This window comes from Haemaphysalis longicornis, unplaced genomic scaffold (genome assembly GCF_048455015.1).
Source record: "Haemaphysalis longicornis isolate Haplotype H1 unplaced genomic scaffold, Haemaphysalis longicornis Haplotype H1 scaffold_17, whole genome shotgun sequence".
Lineage (NCBI taxonomy): Eukaryota > Metazoa > Arthropoda > Arachnida > Ixodida > Ixodidae > Haemaphysalis > Haemaphysalis longicornis.
The window spans coordinates 8701912-8718861 of record NW_027526276.1 but is presented as its reverse complement, the minus strand read 5'-3'; the positions used below and the strand labels follow the sequence as shown (position 1 = coordinate 8718861).

Sequence of the window (16950 nt, the reverse complement as noted above, 5' to 3'; positions counted from 1 at the left end):
ACAGCCCACAGCGAGCGTGCGTGCGCATGCTTGCACGTTGCACTGCCGATGTGTCTACGGTTCGAGACGAATGTACTTTGCGCGCCACATGGTCCACTTGTCTAAACAGCGCTTAATTTATGCTGGCAGTGATAATATCGCTGAACTTAAAGGGACCCTGAAACACTTTCGATAAACGCTTTCCATTTTTCCTTCCCGCCTGGAACCACTGCGAAAGCTATAGTTATCGTAAGCACGGAGCGGCACTGCGCGATTTGCTCGTCGCACCAGATACGCCACCAATTTCTTCTTTTTTTTTTTGTTGTTTTTTTTAAAGTTGCTATGGAGAAGCATTCATTGCTGCAACTGAAGGAAAACCGGCCAACAGCCGCTACATGGCCTTAGTGACGTAATTCGAGCCGTGGAAGAGCGCCAAGTCCGGGAAAGAAAGAAAAGAAATTTGAGCGAGTTCACAAGTTGGGCATAGAGCCGTAATTTCTGGCTGAGGTACCTTACGACTACCTAATCTAAGTACTGGGTTTGTTGGGTGACTACGTTTTGCGAGCATTCAAGATTTCCAAAAAAGTTGAAAAAAGTGTTGCATAGTCTCTTCAATTTGAGCAAAGTTTTGTTTTCAGTAGGCACGCATTACTTCCTTTTCAAATTTTGTAGAAATCAGTAAGCATTTTGTAAAGAAGAAAAGTTGCTTTAACTTGAGGGTTTACACTTCAATGATGATTACATGAATCCGGCGAATTACAGCACATGGGACCTGGTTTTCTCATTTCGTTAAATAAGGTTTACTTGGCACACTGTGGTATTCAGCTGTAGAAAGCAGAAGTGCTCATAATTGCAGCTAGCACTTCCGGCAATATTATTCACAAAGGATTCCCAAGAAATTATATGAAACAGCTGAAAAATTCCACTGCATGCCCCTGCCCAATCAAAAGGAGAAATGATCTACTCAACACAACAGGCAGAGATAAACAAACTTCTTACGTACATTGGGCTCAATGTTAGCGAAGTGACCCCTGGTTAACGATCGGCTAGTTATTGCAAAAGGTAAAAATTCTATGTCCGCCGTCATCGTTTCGTATTCTTGCACTACCGAAAGAAATGGTTCAGAAATACTTGAAACACACTAGGAGTTACTTAAAATACAAAGAATTGCACAGATCGGTGAAATGTACTCGTTTCTTGCTCGCAATGCCTTCGAAATAGTACAAGTGCGTTAACGGCCACTTAGCTGGAATTGCACATTAATAAAAGAAGTCAGCTTTAGCTGTACCAATTTACCACAAATCGCCTAAACGTTTTCGCCTATCTTTGCAGAAAATATGAATCTCGAATTCAAAGTACGTTAAGTTGCACTACATTTGAAATAGTTAAAACAAATTGACCTCTGAATGCAAAGTACCGTAGGGGCATAAGCTGATTCCTATCTACATATTCTAGGACTGTTAGAACAAGGTGGTAGTCTACGAGCACCAAACAACATTATACGTGTTGGGCCGGGAATTGTAATCGCTGCATTCACCCTTAAGCAATGTGGCATATACACTTACATCTGTAAAGGGCCCACTCACCGTTGACGGCATCGCTAGTGTGGTTCAAACCGTCGATTTCCAAGGCAGGCGTGGTGCTGAATTTATGTCCTCCTGAAAGAAAAATCCATTGCTGGGCTTAGTTTTTGTCTTCTTTCGCCAGATGGCGTTATATATTTGCTTTACTGTTTTCCGCTACAGTATGTAACCCGCGGAATATTTGAGAGTTTTAACCTTGATATGTTTTACAGTGGTGCTTTTGCATAAGCTTTACAACAAGCTAAAATGTAGTTTCTACTACTGCCACTAAGATAAAATATGTTCTTCCTTGTCATACATTCTGAACAAACACACGAATGGACACATATTTATTTATTTATTTATTTAAATATATATTTATTTATTTATTTATTTACTTATTTATTTATTTATTTATTTATTTATTTATTTATTTATTTATTTATTTATTTATTTATTTATTTATTATTTATTTATTTATTTATTTATTTATTTATTTATTCATTTATTTATTTAAAATACCTGGCAGGTCCTTCTTTAGGGCATAGAGTAAGGGGGTAACAGGTGTTACAGACAATTAAGCATAAATTCGCGAGTTACAAAACCGAGTAAAAAACTAATGATGACGAGCTTAACATTACAAGTTGAAGTCGGAAGGCAATACCGAGTAAAAAGAGAAGTCAATACCATAGCGCACACGCGAAATCCACGCACAGGAATTACAAAATATACCCAGCACAATCCGGGTAGCACATAGAAGAGGCAATGACTAAAAATACACAAATATGCGGACCCGACCCGCACCAATCATTTAGCTATAATTTGGAGTGCGCACAAGGGAGAAAGCACAAAGAAAAATGCCAAACTTATTCGTTCGCGGTAAGAACATTTTCAGTATAAAACATCCATAATCGGGCGCAAAGTGCAACACTAAAACAAAAGACAGAGACGCGAAATTACGTGCTGTTGTACAGAAACTTCAGTTGTTTTGGTATTCAATCAGAAAACATTCAGGAGTACATAAGATTGATTGATTGATTGTAAGGTTTAACGCGCCGACGCAACGCAGGTGATCAGGCGCCCCTTAGTGGAGGGCTAAGGATTAATTTGGACCGTCTGGGGTTCTTTAACGTGCGCAGAAATCTCGTGCACAAGGGCGTTTTCGCTTTTCCCCCCATCAGAAAAGCGGCCGCCGCGGCCGGGAATCGAACCCGCGAACTCGTGCTCAGCAGCGCAGCGACTTAGCCACTGAGCAACCACGGCGGGTCAGGAGTACATAAGAGAAATACGGGACATGGCTGAAGAAAAGAAACGTTAAAAGCAGTGGCAAGACCTCATTGCGAAAGGAGAGTGCGCAGTAATTGACGGGAAGTGCAGTTGCCTGATACAGATGCGATATTGTCTGGAAGACCATTCCACAAACTTATGGCAAGAGTGAAAGCAGATGAGATGAACGCATCAGTTGGCCCATATAACCGCTTGAAACTGAAGTGATTATGCAACCTACGTGAAGTAATGGAGGGAACATCAAGGGGAAGTGGGGAAGGTCTTTTGCTGTACACGTATTTGTGAAAGAGGCAGAGAAGAGAAATGTCGCGGCAAGTACTGAGGGGTTTAGGTGAAAGGCTGTGCTTAATTCGCTTATGCGGCTCGCTCTGAGATTCATGATTGCGTGAAATTAAACGGGTCGCACCATTCTGAATCGCTTCAAGCCTACTAATTAAGCAGCTCCGGTAAGGGGACCAGATAAGAGCCGCGAATTTCAGGTGTGGGCGCCCGAAGGTTTTATAGGCTATTGACGGACGTGTGACGGTGACGTAAATTACGGCGTAGGTATCCTGACGATTCGGAAGCTTTCGCGCTGATGGCGACAATGTAGTGAGGCATGGAGAGATTGGGTGTGAAATAGATAGATACAAAGGTACTTATAGCAAGATGCGTGTGGCAGTGGGTGATTACTGATAGTGTAGCGATAGTTATAAACGTTTTGCTTGAGCGTGAAGCAGATTATTTTGATTTTTTGCGTGTTGAGTGAAATTAGCCGTTTGTTACACCAGTAATAAATGCGATGAAGGTCATTTTACAGCGTGAAGTGGACACCGGGGAAGGATATAGGGAGATATAGTATGCAATCTTCCGCGAAAATTTGCGTGTCGGATGAAATATTTGGCAAATCTTTTCTATAGATTAAGAACAATAGGGGGGTGAGGACGCACACTTGTGGTACGCCAGAAATTACGTGGGTAAGGGTAGATTGAGCATTACTAATTACAGTAAACTTCTGACGAATTAAAAGAAAGTTAGGAAGCCAAGTTACAAAGCCAAGATCCACAAACCCGTACAGACACCAATAAAACTTTAAAACTATTGGGAACAAACAAGAAAAATAGCATTTTTGACCAAGGTAGCTGCCTAAGTGCGTTGCCAACGTTTCGCCAACGGGACCTGCGCCGCGACTTTTAGGCATAAAATCACAAAACCCTGAATGCTGTACGCATACAATTTGCGTTTTATGTCTCGAACAGCGGTGAGGCATTGGTTCGTGAAATCACGGTTTAGAAAAATGTATAGTGCGCATGCACCGCCCCGAATGTCATAGTTCAATCGCTTACACAGTCGTAGTGGTTATTTGGGTCCTTGTGAAAATAAAAAATTCCATCCAACGCTAGAGACAATTCTTTCTGGCTCCTTGGGCTGAACATTCCATGTGTGTAGAAGGGTGGAGCACGCAGAATTAGGTTTCGGAAGTGGCAGGACACCTCTTCTCAACCCTCCATTAAAAAGTAGAGGAGGAACGTTAAAATCAGCAAAGAATTAGAACCTCCAAACAAAATCAACAAGAAGTTTATTTCCGAGTTCGAAAAAAGAATCTCGCCGATGTATTGGGTGTACTTTACTTAAGGTTCTCATTGTGTTGTAAACGATAGTTTTTATTTAGACGTACAACAAGAGGGATCACAGCTGTGTTAAGAGCGAAATGTCAAATTCGCTAAATTTTATGGGGCCTCACTTGCGAAATAAAAACAATTATCAATAGTCATTAAAACTCCATTTTAACTGGATCCTGCGAATTTTTAAGTGGAAGCGGCTCTTTTGGCCCCCACTCGCACACACCACTGCATATAGCTCAACTGTTTGCGTATTTGCTGTGGAATGAAGTCGGGATGTTCACTTTTTGCTCCTTTTACACTTGATGTTTTCTCAAGGTAACACGTTTTACTGACAGGCTCAGTATGGTACACCCTCATTGTGAATTATTGAATCATTCATTCATTGTTTCAGTAATTTTTCCCGCAATGAATTTTACTCTTGGATCAATGTCATTAGAAATAGAAATATTGAAAAGTCTCAATGACTGCAGGAGGTACTGCATGGATTCGCCTCTAACTGCTTTTGTGCGTTTCAGGTCCGTTCCGTGGAGGAGACCAAAGCCCGGTGACAAGATCTAGTGTCTACCTTGGTGAGCATAAAACACTACTTCAGACTTAACACGCCACATTGGGAACAAAGAAGACGTTTCGGCTAAGTGGTGCGTTTGAGCTCGGCGATTTATTAAGGGTTAACGCTGGAGCAGAAATGCTGGTCCTCAGTTCAAAACATTAAGCATACATATCAACACAAGCACGAAATCGTACGACATGTCCAACTTCATTAGGCCTAAGAGCTGGCATAGCAAGTGATAGACGTAAGCTGTACCTGTGCACTAATTCCTTTGTTGCGTTCTAGGCTGAACGGCAGTCGCTGCTGCCTTCGCATTGACTGGTCTGACGGTCAACACTCACAAAATTGCGTTTGTGCAAAGACTTGAAGTGATTCACGCGCCGTGTGATGCACTCTGTTTACTTACCCCCTGTGGAATTTTCGCTGTCCGTGTTGTTGCCCCAGTAACCTGGAAAAGGAATTTTAGTAAATGAAAAGAACCTACAGTTACAAGTCGTCTCCACAAACGTACAGACTTGCAGGCGACGGAAACGAGTTCTCCCTTCAGTTCATGCCGACTGCTATTGTTTAGGCACGTTACGAACACGTTCGTACAAGGGTGCGACACACAGCAGGGGCAGACGAAGTCATTACAAGACAAAATCAGGTCAGGAGGACAGTTTCTGCCTGGGTGGCTTCTGGTGGGGTTGGTGAAATTCTACGACCTCGTTGATCTTGTGCCTTACAAGTGTTGCGTAGTGCCGCTAAGACGCAAATAAAATACATTACTTTCCTAAACACCAAAATACATTACTAAGAATTACTGATACTGGAACACACTACTAAAATACAAAAAGTGAAACAAGAGAGTGCGGATAGTAAACCCATTCTGCGTATAATCCAGCCCGTGGGAGATTCAGTCACCTGAACTTCCGCGTTACGTTGCACTCAGTTTCAGTTCGGCGTATTGCATAAAATCCACATACTTCGACAGGACGAAGCAATTTTTAAGTCAATGAAGCTGCTCCTAGTACATTTCTTTGCGTGCGTAGGGGCTTGTCGTGATTCACCTATCAAGAATCGTCAGTTTTTTTCCCTCGCAAGGTTAGAGAAATATGCTCAAGTGACCAAACAAAACGTCAATTGTTAAACCCTTGACCGACTTAGTGACTATAGTTGAAATATAGGGGCATACTCGCGTAGAAATAAAAAAGGGCAAAAGTTTTTTCAAAGAAATTTTCACAGGTTAAGTGCAGGTCCAGTGTTTGAATCACGTTAGTTTTGATTTAGCTGCAGTAGACTCTCGATAGACGGAACTTCAAAGGACCGGAATAATTCGTTCCGTTTAACAGGAGTTCCGTTTACTGAGAGAGATGTTCTAACGGTGCAAATTTATGTGCGTACACACTTCTAAGGGCATTTCATGGAACTCTAACCACTAGAAAGTGACTGTAGCTAATAGTTTTCAGAAAGCAACAAAACTACAAGAAGCGTAGGCACAGCATTCACAAAGTTGATTTGGCAACAATGAGTCGCTGTGCACTACAATATGCGTCAATTATGTTTGTTTGAGTCCTTGCAACTGCATCTTCACGGAGGCTAGAGGCCTCAACTTCGCGAGTGCTTACGAGCCACCTAATTTAGAAGACGGCATCGTGGTAATGAAGAACGGATAGCACAACGATGGCACGAACGAGGCGACAGGAGGTGAGCCCTGTAGCCTCGGCGTATAGAATCGAGACCGAACGACTGGAACAAGAACTGCGATGTTGCATTCGTTGCGCTAACACGGCTAAGCACTTACTAGACGAGGCTTACGAGGCCAACAAGGCTAAAAAAGCATGGAGGAAGAAAAGAAACAAGAACGAAACAGCCGGAACCGTAAAAAGCTGATTCTCATGCCAGTGCATTTTACAAGCAGTTCCATTTCCGGTTCCGTTTAAACGGCGATGCGGAAATTTTAGTTCCGATTATCGAGAGTTTTTTTCGTTATCTGAATACAAAACCAACCAAATTCCAGGCAACTGTTCCGTTTAAGGGGCAATTCCGTTTAAGCGATTTCCGTTTATCGAGGTTCCACTGTACTTGGTCATCGCACTGTGGGTGTCCGTGGTAGCGCAAAAGGGGACGTGCGTGTGTTGGTGGTGTGTGTGTCTTTGAATGGAGGGTTCACGCACCTACACAGATGCAAGTGAACTTTTGAAACATGCATCTGCGATACGTAACCTGCGCAACTTTAAACGTTTGAACCTTAATCGTGATTATAGAAAATTGATTCAGCAGTGGAGTTCACGTTCGCAAGTTTGAGCTTGCTGCTTCCCGTTTCCACGATCTGACCTTGGGAGTTTTAACGAAGTTATTGGCTGACGATAGTTATACAAACTAGCTTGTTATTTAGTACAAGGCTTCTTACTGTTGTTTCGGGTTGCCAAGATGATCCATATGGTCTTGGAATCGGTTAGTATTCCTTCGAAAAAAATTAAAATAAGAAGCACTATTGTAATTCCCTAGGCTATCGCTAACAAAACAACTCCAGATATTTTGCCTGCCAGAATAGCGAAAAAGGCCCCAAACTTCCTATCGGGGAATCCTCATTTTCAGCATAGCCTACATTGTTTTTAAACACCTAGCATTTATATGCGGACTCAGCGAGAAAACCTGTCGGTCCTGTAGTGGTTAATGTGTCACACCCTCGCCGCCAAAGGCATGTTAAGAAAAACGTTTGCTGGAATTGACTTTAGAAACGGGGTCTCTCGGTGTTCTAAAAAAGGAGGTGTACTGTGTCCCGCAAAAAACAAACCGTTTCACCGGCTGCCGCACACACATATGCGCCAGTCTCATCCCGCCGTCTCGTACGTGTCTCAAGAGGTTCGTTCTTACTCAGCTTCTGCATGCTAAGAGCCGAATTAACAGTGCAAACGCTCACTGCGTTTTGAACGTTCATACGTGATGCATCTTTTCTACATCAAACCATAGCTTTGAAAGAAAAAATAAATTCCTCTCATTTGCCCTGGAAAACATCGACAGGTGGACTGATTTCAATTTTTCTCCTTTCTCGTATTGCCTATGCTTCCACACGCCAGCATGGACCACCAGCCCTATAGCTCTCGAGGGGCGCTAAAAAATTTGCTCCAATCCACGCTGTGAAGGTGGTTGGAAAGCAAAGCCGTATACGACACCCACAACAATTGCCTATGCGACGTCACTTGAATTCACGCACGTGGCTCTACAAAGAGTAGGAAACTTCCGCTAGGGGGCTGCAGTGTGAAAGCGCTCTTCACACCGGCTCCGTATTTTCGCTTCGATTTCTGCAAAATGTGCCCATGGACTCACAAAGTTTTGTCCTCCAGAGGTCGTTAACGTCCTTCGGATCATCATGTGTGCTTGATGTGCAAAGAAAATTGTTACACTTTGCTTCACAAACTCTGTAAGTCACGCGTACCTGCAACTCGCTGTGCTAAGCCTAGTTAGGCCAAGGTCGACCTGGGAGCCCGCCGAACGTCACCGCCACCGCGCCAACGTGCAGTTAAGCCTACCAACAAGGTGAGCGCCCGCTATGCACTACCGTAATCTCTCGAAGCCTTCAGAGATGGAAAGCATGGTGGAAGGCAGAGATACCGACCCGGCGGAATTGGAACAGCCCGGCTGTCTCACCACCCGGCCCAAAATGCAAAATAAAGTGTCCAGAGATCTCGTCGTAGTTCCCGACAAAGGCTAACCCGCAACGACCACCGGTACCAGAGGCACGTCGGAGCGAAGGCACCGCAATCAAAAAACAAGTAATCCTCCCATTATTCCGCTACCAGAGACGGATATCAAGATCGTTTTCAGCCCTACAGGTGGACTGGCTCTTACATCGGTACCCGTTGCCACGTTGGAAGACCTCATAATGAAGGCCGCATGCTTAACGCCCAACGACACAGAGCAAGTCTGGATACAACCAAAAGCGAACTTCCTCATCGTCAGTACTCCCGATGAAGAACGTGCCAAGAAATACACCAGGGTCCCTAGCATCGAACTCAACGAGCAGCAGTATCCGGTCGCAGCGCACGTTTCAGCCCCGACGAACACTGCTCGGTGTCATCTTCAATATCCCCTGCACAGACACGGCTGAGCAAATTCTCCATAGCCTTATGCGCTTACAACCCCGACATAAGGATTCTGGAAGCAAGAAGGCTCAATACCTCGAACATCGTCCAAATCCTCTTCGAAGAATGAAGGTGGCGTTCTTGGTTCGGTACCGCGCAGCTACGTACCGATGCAAGCCATTCAAACGAAAGACGGAAGCCTGTACAACAGGATGGCGTACTGGCTACCGCTGAGAATCAGCCACAGCCACGCTGCTCACTGTGTGGGCTGACCAATCCTATAGACAACCACGCGTGCATTCCGAAGTGTATAGTGGGTGAAGGAGTCCACCCCACAGGCTCTGCGGACTGCCCCCGCCGTTTCCAACCGCGGAGGCAATCACCCACGTACGTGCAAGTGGCCGCCAGCACTCTGCTTTTCACAGCGGGCACCCAACAGGGACGAAAACAGGTCCCGAAGACCTCTTCCGCAGGAAGCTCAACAACACATGCCCTGAAGAGCAACTCCAAGCAGGCGTCTCGCTCTCTCAACTCAATAGCAAAGGTGAACACCCATCGACTCCCTCTTGTTGGCTCGCTGCAATCTGCCCTCCCTCCCCCGCCAATTCCAGAAACGTTCTTAAACGAGCTGAGAACGATTCGCAGAGAACTGATTCAGCTTCGCATGCCGAATGAAAGGCTCATGGAGGAAAACGAGGCTCTTAAGCGCGCTGCCAAATTGCCAGCCGAGCAGGTCAATCAAGCCCCCCTTGCCTCTTCTCAACAATCATCTTCAACACCTCCGCCCCCTAAGAGACGTGCAACACAGGGGTCAGAGCAGTCTGGCGAGAGTATCCCATTCTCCGAAGACAGACTCGTAACTGTCGAGCGTACCTGCTAACGCGCCCTCGAGGAGCAAAAAGCTGAATATACCCATTTCCATCAAACACTCCTGAATAACAAAGCCTCTATGCAAGCAATGGTAGAGGCCTACATTATCCAGTCAGACATCCTTTCCGTGAAACAATACACAGCTCCGATCAGACACACCCACATCACAGACTGGGACAAATTTTGCAGAATCAGAGATCAGCAAACATCCAAAGACCCTTCAGAGCATATGGATTTAGAGAGCTAGACACAACAGATAATTAAGAATGGTAAAGCAGCCAGTAGTAAAATTGATCCCGGAGTACTGTCAGAAAGCGTGGACTCTCGCCTGCAGCATCTATGGATGGCCTACCGCAGAATGCAAAAGAGATGGCGGCGCCACAAACGCAACAGAGCCCTCCGCTCAAAGATCGCTGAATTGGAAATTACAATACAAAATTACACCAAACAGTGTGCCAGAGAGCAATGGCACCACATCTGGGACCAGCTCAAGGGCGCGCTAAGTATGAGGAAAACCTGGACTTTCCTGCGACACCTCCTAAATCCCCAAAAGAAAACAGATCAGACCCATAACATCCAAAAACTCATCCATCAAACCCCCGGCACAATCTCTCAAATCATGGATCGCCTTAGGTCAATCTACATCCCAGATGGTGCACGAGTGGTTCTCCCGGACTACAAGGGACATGAAAACGAAGCCCTAGATGCGGACAAAACCGAAGCGGAAGTCAGAGGCGCCCTACGAAATGTCAAAACAGCCTCGGGCCCCCGTCCAGATTCTGTCACTAATAAAATGCTGAGGAACCTAGACGATAAATCCGTCGCCAAATTAACTGAGAATTACAACAACTATTGGCGAATGGGCACCCTACCTAAGCAGTGGCGAACAGCCAAAATATCCTCCATTCCCAAGCCGGGTAAGCCCATGGCTCTTGAACAGCTCAGACCAATATCCCTTACGTCCTGCGTTGACAAAGCCCTCGAACATATTATTCTAGCTCGGCTTACCCAGCACATCAGCCAGAGGAGTGCACTAGCAAGTGAAATGGTAGGTTTTTGCCCTAAGTTGTCGACGCAAGACCTGTTGCTGCAATTCTCGAATGAAGTCATACAGGCAACCAGTCAAGTTGATAACACAGCACTACTTGCACTAGATTTACAAAAGGCCTTTGATACGGTAGACCACGCGGCCATTATGATCGATCTAACCTCCATCAACACGGGTAGCACGGTCTACAATTATGTAAGGGCGTTTCTGACCGACCGCACCGCTACTATCCGAATGGGCCAAAAGGAGGGTGGACCATACCACTTGGCTAGTAGGGGCACTCCTCAAGGGGCGGTCATTTCCCCCTTTCACTTCAACTTCGCCCTCCTGCTGGTCGCCCATCCACTAAGGTGGATCCCGCATCTCCGTTCTGGTATATACGCGGACGATATCACCGTATGGGTGGCTGGGGGAAGTGATAGACACATTGAGAGCACCCTCCAAGCAGGAGCAGATGTGGTATCACAACAGGCAGCCTTGGCTGGCCTTAAGTGCTCACCTACCAAATCCGAGTTACTGGTGCTTCCACCAAAGAAAACAACTGCTACGACACCCCAAATCGCCATCCAAGTGCAGGGCTGCACGGTCCCGCAGGTCCCTAAAAATAAAATCTTGGGCCTTACCATGCAGCAGAACAGGTCTAACTCGGAGCTCATCAAGCAGCTGAGCTCCCACATGGACCAGCTCATTGCTCTCCTCAAAAGGATCACAAAACGAAATCGTGGGATGGACGGAAGTGACCGACTTCGGCTTATTCAAGCCTTCTTTATTAGCCGACTTCTCAACACTTTACCTTACATTAGAGACAGTAAAAGTGAACTGGATAAAATTAATGGCCTCATTAGGAAAGCATACAGGGCTGCCCTTCAACTTCCCCTTAACGCGTCCACCGACAAGCTTAACAAACTCGGAGTGTATAATAGCGCTGAAGAGCTCATTGAAACTCACCTGTGCTATCTGAGAACACGCTTAGAGCTCACTCGAACGGGACAGCAGATACTCTCGCGGCAAAACATTGCATTCTCGCAGAAGACTCAGGAGTCATTACCTATACCTGCTGATATAATTCAGCAAATAATCGTAAACCCTCTACCTAGGCACATGCATCTTATTCATAATTCGGCACGATGCAAAGCAAGAGCCCGGTCTTTCACCAGCTAGCTCAAAAATATTTTGGAAGTAGTGTACTCTGACGCAGCCGAGTACAGGCATCACGGGGCATACGCTATAGCAATCACCCGTCAAAAAAGCACTGCTCCACTCAACACCCTCACAGTCATAACCACCTCCCCTACTGTGGTGGAAGAGGCGGCAGTTGTCTTAGCCCTCACACATAGGCCACATTCGGTAATTATAATCACAGATTCAAAAACGGCGTTTCAAAATTTTGCCCGGGGACATATCTCTCCCACGGCGCACAAAATTCTCAAGCAAAATCCACCACAGGACTCAGTGGAGCTTATATGGACCCCAGCCCACACTGCCATGGAGGGGAATGAAACCGCACACGACATATGGCTCGCGAGCTCACACACCGAGCCGGCGTGAGTATCCTTCCTCACCACGGGGCGCGCTCCGCGCAGAGACCGACTGATTACATTTAATGACGTAACAGAGCACTACTGCCTCTCGCGTTGACAATTTGCCCCGCCTCATCCATCCCTTACTGTAAGCCAGGCACGTATTTGACGGCTCTTGCAAACGGAAACCTTCCCAAACAGAGCTCGCCTTCACCGCATCCATCCGACAGAATTGCCTTCGTCATCATGCCCCCTTTGTGGGGAGCACGCCTCACAATGTCATTCCATATGGCAGTGCCCCCAAGACCCCTTCCCTCTAATCATCAGCAGCGAGCAGTGGAGGGATGCGTTGGGTAGCTTCGACCGGACTACACAAGAAGCTCTTTTCAAAGAGCCACCGTAGTCGCTACCAGCCTTAGGCCGATGGGCACTGTGCTCCTCTGAACACTTGCAGGAATAAAGTTTTCTCCTCCTCTACAAAGAGTAAAAACCAGAGCTTCTTCCAGCCGCTACATTAGATTCCCGAGGGCGGCGTCCCGAACGCAGCAGCGTCGGCCTCGGCTTGGCTAGAGGGGTGGACGCCGCCGCTCTAGCCCGGCAGTGCGTTGGCGGAAAGAAAACGGAGAGGAGTGTCTTTCGAAGGGTGAAGAGGAGGACGGCCCGCACGGCAACTGCGTCCCGTCCCCCTCTCACTCTTGTTTCGTGTGTCGCCTCCAAAGTGCCTCCCCACTCCTCTTCCTCTGAATCGAAACCAGCATCTGTCTCCTAATCTCCACGTGTGGGCGTAGCGAAGTCGCTAAGACGACGGGCTCTGGCTCCGCTTCTTTTCAGGCTGAGGTTCGATCCCTGGCGTTGTCAGTAGTTTTATTTAGCCTTATTCGAAGTTTCTTGAGGCGTGCGCCATGACGAAACCGCTGGCTGGTAGAGGTAGATAGATTCTTTAAAAACTTGATTAAGCTGGTATCACAGCTGACGCCCGCGAATAGGCCTGGTGTGGTCGGCCAGAAAAGGTGACTATATCCCAAACTCTTGGACCACTTCACCACACTGTCGGTTTTCATACTTAAAAGCCTTAGCATTCTGTACGGCACTTATGACATCTTCCTTCTCTTTAAGCAATACCCTGTTATCCCCTGCATGTGCATCCTCAACATTATTGAGCTTAAAACCTCAGTCTCATTCATTTCCCATTATTTTCAAACACTACCTGTCTAAAGGAAGAAAGGAGGGGACTGAAGGGGCAGCCCTGAGGTACCGAAGTCTCCACACAAATGAGGCCCCCTAGAATATTATGAATCAAGAACCCAGCGAAGCAACTCTGGTTGAATAGAGCTTTGCCCGCCCTCATAACTGAACCTACGTTTAGAGAAGGCTCTAAAACAACAAACGAAGTTTTGTAGTTTTGAAGAATAGCGATGCCGTCATGCGCGGTATCACAACACTCGAGCACCCACCTGGCTTTGTGCGTCTTTGTATATATTGTGCGGGTCTCTATTCAACGTGTCTGATGTGATCCTAATAATCGCAGTCCTGCTTCTGCTCTCTGCGCAAGCACGTTCATGAAATTTTATAGTCTACGATATTTAGAAATGGGGCAATATGATAGGACATTGTAGATTTTTTTTGCGTTGCCCATTTTTGTATTAATACCGTGTGTGCCTCGCTGTTTTTGCGTGATATTCTCTGCGTTTACCTTGGCTTTCTTCGACGGCGTATTTACACCAGAAAGGCTGTTTTCCTTTTTTTTCTTTTCGCTAATCGTGTAGAGGCATTTGATTTGACAGACCCCCGTAACTGTTAATAAATGTTCAGATTACTATTTTTGTAAATGCGTCAGTATATGTTTCAACGCTAAAGATTTCCTGGCTTTCGTGTTTCTATTTGATATTATTGATTTTGATGTTTATCTCTTTGTTTCTATTTTTGTTGATCTCGATATTTATTTATTTTTTATATTTAGTCTGTCTGTCTGTCTGTCTGTCTGTCTGTCTGTCTGTCTGTCTGTCTGTGTGCGTGCGTGCGTGCGTGCGTGTGTGCGCGTAGAAGTTTTTATCGTTCACTGGGACTTGGACGCAATGCCCGCAAGCCCAGAAGGACCATAAACAAGTGCTAAGTAGCACTTTAGGAATATTGCAGATTTTCGGCAGTAGTAGGGGCCCTATTATCAACGCGCATTGTGGCACGTGCTTAGCCCAACTTAGTGTCATTCAACAAAGTTTCAACGAAGTGTGACGTGAGCGTTTAGCAGTCCGCATGAGTCCACCCCGGAGAATATGCGAGTTCGTTCTTGCTCACTGTACGTTATCAAGATGTTGGAAAGCCTTATAGACACCGCTTAATTAAGTTACCTTTGGGGACTGCACATTCCTACTGTGTATAAATATAGACTCCGCTCGGCAAAAGTGATCAAAAGCTACGTCCTGGCATTAACACTCTACCCGTTATTAACGTAAATACCGGCGTTATGGGTGGAATTCTCATGCCTCTTTGTTTCGTGTTGACCGGTCAACAATTTTTATCCCATTTAAGACAATAAACATTACGCCCCTACGTCAAAATTCGAACAAAGATTTACTAAGAGATGGGACTTCATGACGTGCGCATGTGCGCAAGCATGCGTAAGCGGGTGTTTCACTTAACAGTTTTCGTGGCAACAAAGGCAAGGCGAATTGAGATGGGAGGGCTACTCTTTCGAAAACGTCAAGCCAGAACTCGGAAGGTTGGCGCGGTTTTCATGCTAATATAAACACATTTAAAAATTAGAAATTAGCGAAATTAGCGAAAGATCAGCAGGCGTTGAGTTTCTTTTGAAGGGCTCGGGTGGTAACGTCTATTTTTCCTCCTCTGAAGGACAAAACTCAATGTAAATTTTTTCGTCTTCTTCAGTTACACCGGTCGCTCAGAGTATTACATTAAATGAAAATTGACCAAACATAACGCTGACTCTCAAGCGTCGCTGCCGGAAGTTCATTTCACAGTTCTTTACGCAAAGCCGAACAACGCGAAAATAAATATATTATCGGGCAAATTTTTTTAGTGGTATTTTGGCCTGCAATGAATATCCACTTTGCCGTTTTTTGTTTATTCCGTTCTCATCCCAGTGATCTTTCTAGTTTACACTGTGTCGCGCGATCAGTTGCCTACTGCTAGCCTTATAAAGGGGCGCAGACCTTCGTCAAGCCAAAGAATTTGATTTCTGTCTGCGCCCACCCTAAAGTCTTTTTGGTACTGAAAATAAACTTTATTGAATTTTTAAATTCTTGAACTAGTGTGTGCTCTATCGAGGCCCTGTACACAATCTTTGTGATGCACTAGGCGCTACACAATCTTTGTGATGCACTAGGCGCTACTGGCGTGATCACGTCGGGGAACGTGGTAGCAAAATTGATCTGCACCCAACACAAAGCCTTTAGTAAAATTGTTCCCGAAGCAAATTTCGCACACATCTGCTCAAATCATGTTGCTATAAGCCACGCAATAGTCCCTCGCCGACGACTGGGGTATCGCTCTGTGTGGCTAAGGTCTGAAGTTGGATAAAGTGTAATATAATTAGCCGCGACTTTTACACTTGGTTACACATTTAACACGAAAGTTTTGTATGCCGGGATCCACCAAGATCTGACTGACGTCATATCCGTCACGGAAATGACATCGCGCCAAGATTCGAGCGGGGTGCTCAGCCACCGCACCGGGAGGTGCCAGGCGCTTTACCGACTCCGCTACGACCTGAAGCGCAGACTGCCGTGTGAACGCGCCATATATATTTCCTATAACCGCCTCTGTGGTACTGCCGTCTAAGAGAGGTGAAGCGAAATAGTGCATCACGATGCTAATTAGCGCCGACAGTTGGCGCCAGCTGAGCTCGTCGCAACGCAACCGTCTGCCGTACCATTCACGGAGAAGGGATGCCATGGTCGCCCATTTGCGAAAGCGACGCGCCAGCAGGCTATCGCTCGCCAAGCACATCCACAATACAGCCCCGCAAATCATGCTCTTTCCCTGCTGCGGACCGTGAGTTCGCGAAACAATTCGCTGGCAACCCGCTCTGTTTCGTTCGCATGATTTGCGAGCGCGTGTGATTTCATTCGGGTTTACGCAGTGCTCTGGCGCAGGAAATCCAGTGTCTAATGTTTATTACTGGGAGGGTGCCATACGGTCGAAATATAAATAGCGATGTGGAAGTTCATATCGATGAAGAATAAACATTCAACTGATCCCGCACAGGCACAATTCACTTCCGTGTTTTACCGATTCCTATGAAAGAGAGATATGAACCGCATTTTGAATACGTCTTGACCACAGAACTATAACGCTAGTGATGGGGAGATCTGATCATAAAATAGTCTTACTTGTTGATAGCGTTTCACCTGAAATGAAAAAGGACAGAACGATGGTGGATTAGTATACATTCATTGTAGCCCAAATGACTCAGATGCCTGTTAGCAAATTCGCCTAACGATTTA

General features: G+C 45.8%; 1 long non-coding RNA gene across 2 annotated transcripts in view; it reads left to right on the top strand.

Annotated features, from left to right (window-relative positions):
* LOC144166414 (uncharacterized) overlaps nt 1-16950 on the top strand; it is a 345992-nt gene that overhangs the window by 105151 nt on the left and 223891 nt on the right. For both annotated transcript variants that reach the window (XR_013321673.1, XR_013321674.1), the window contains exon 2: nt 4948-5001. This is a non-coding gene — a long non-coding RNA (uncharacterized LOC144166414). The remainder of the gene's footprint in view (nt 1-4947; nt 5002-16950) is intronic.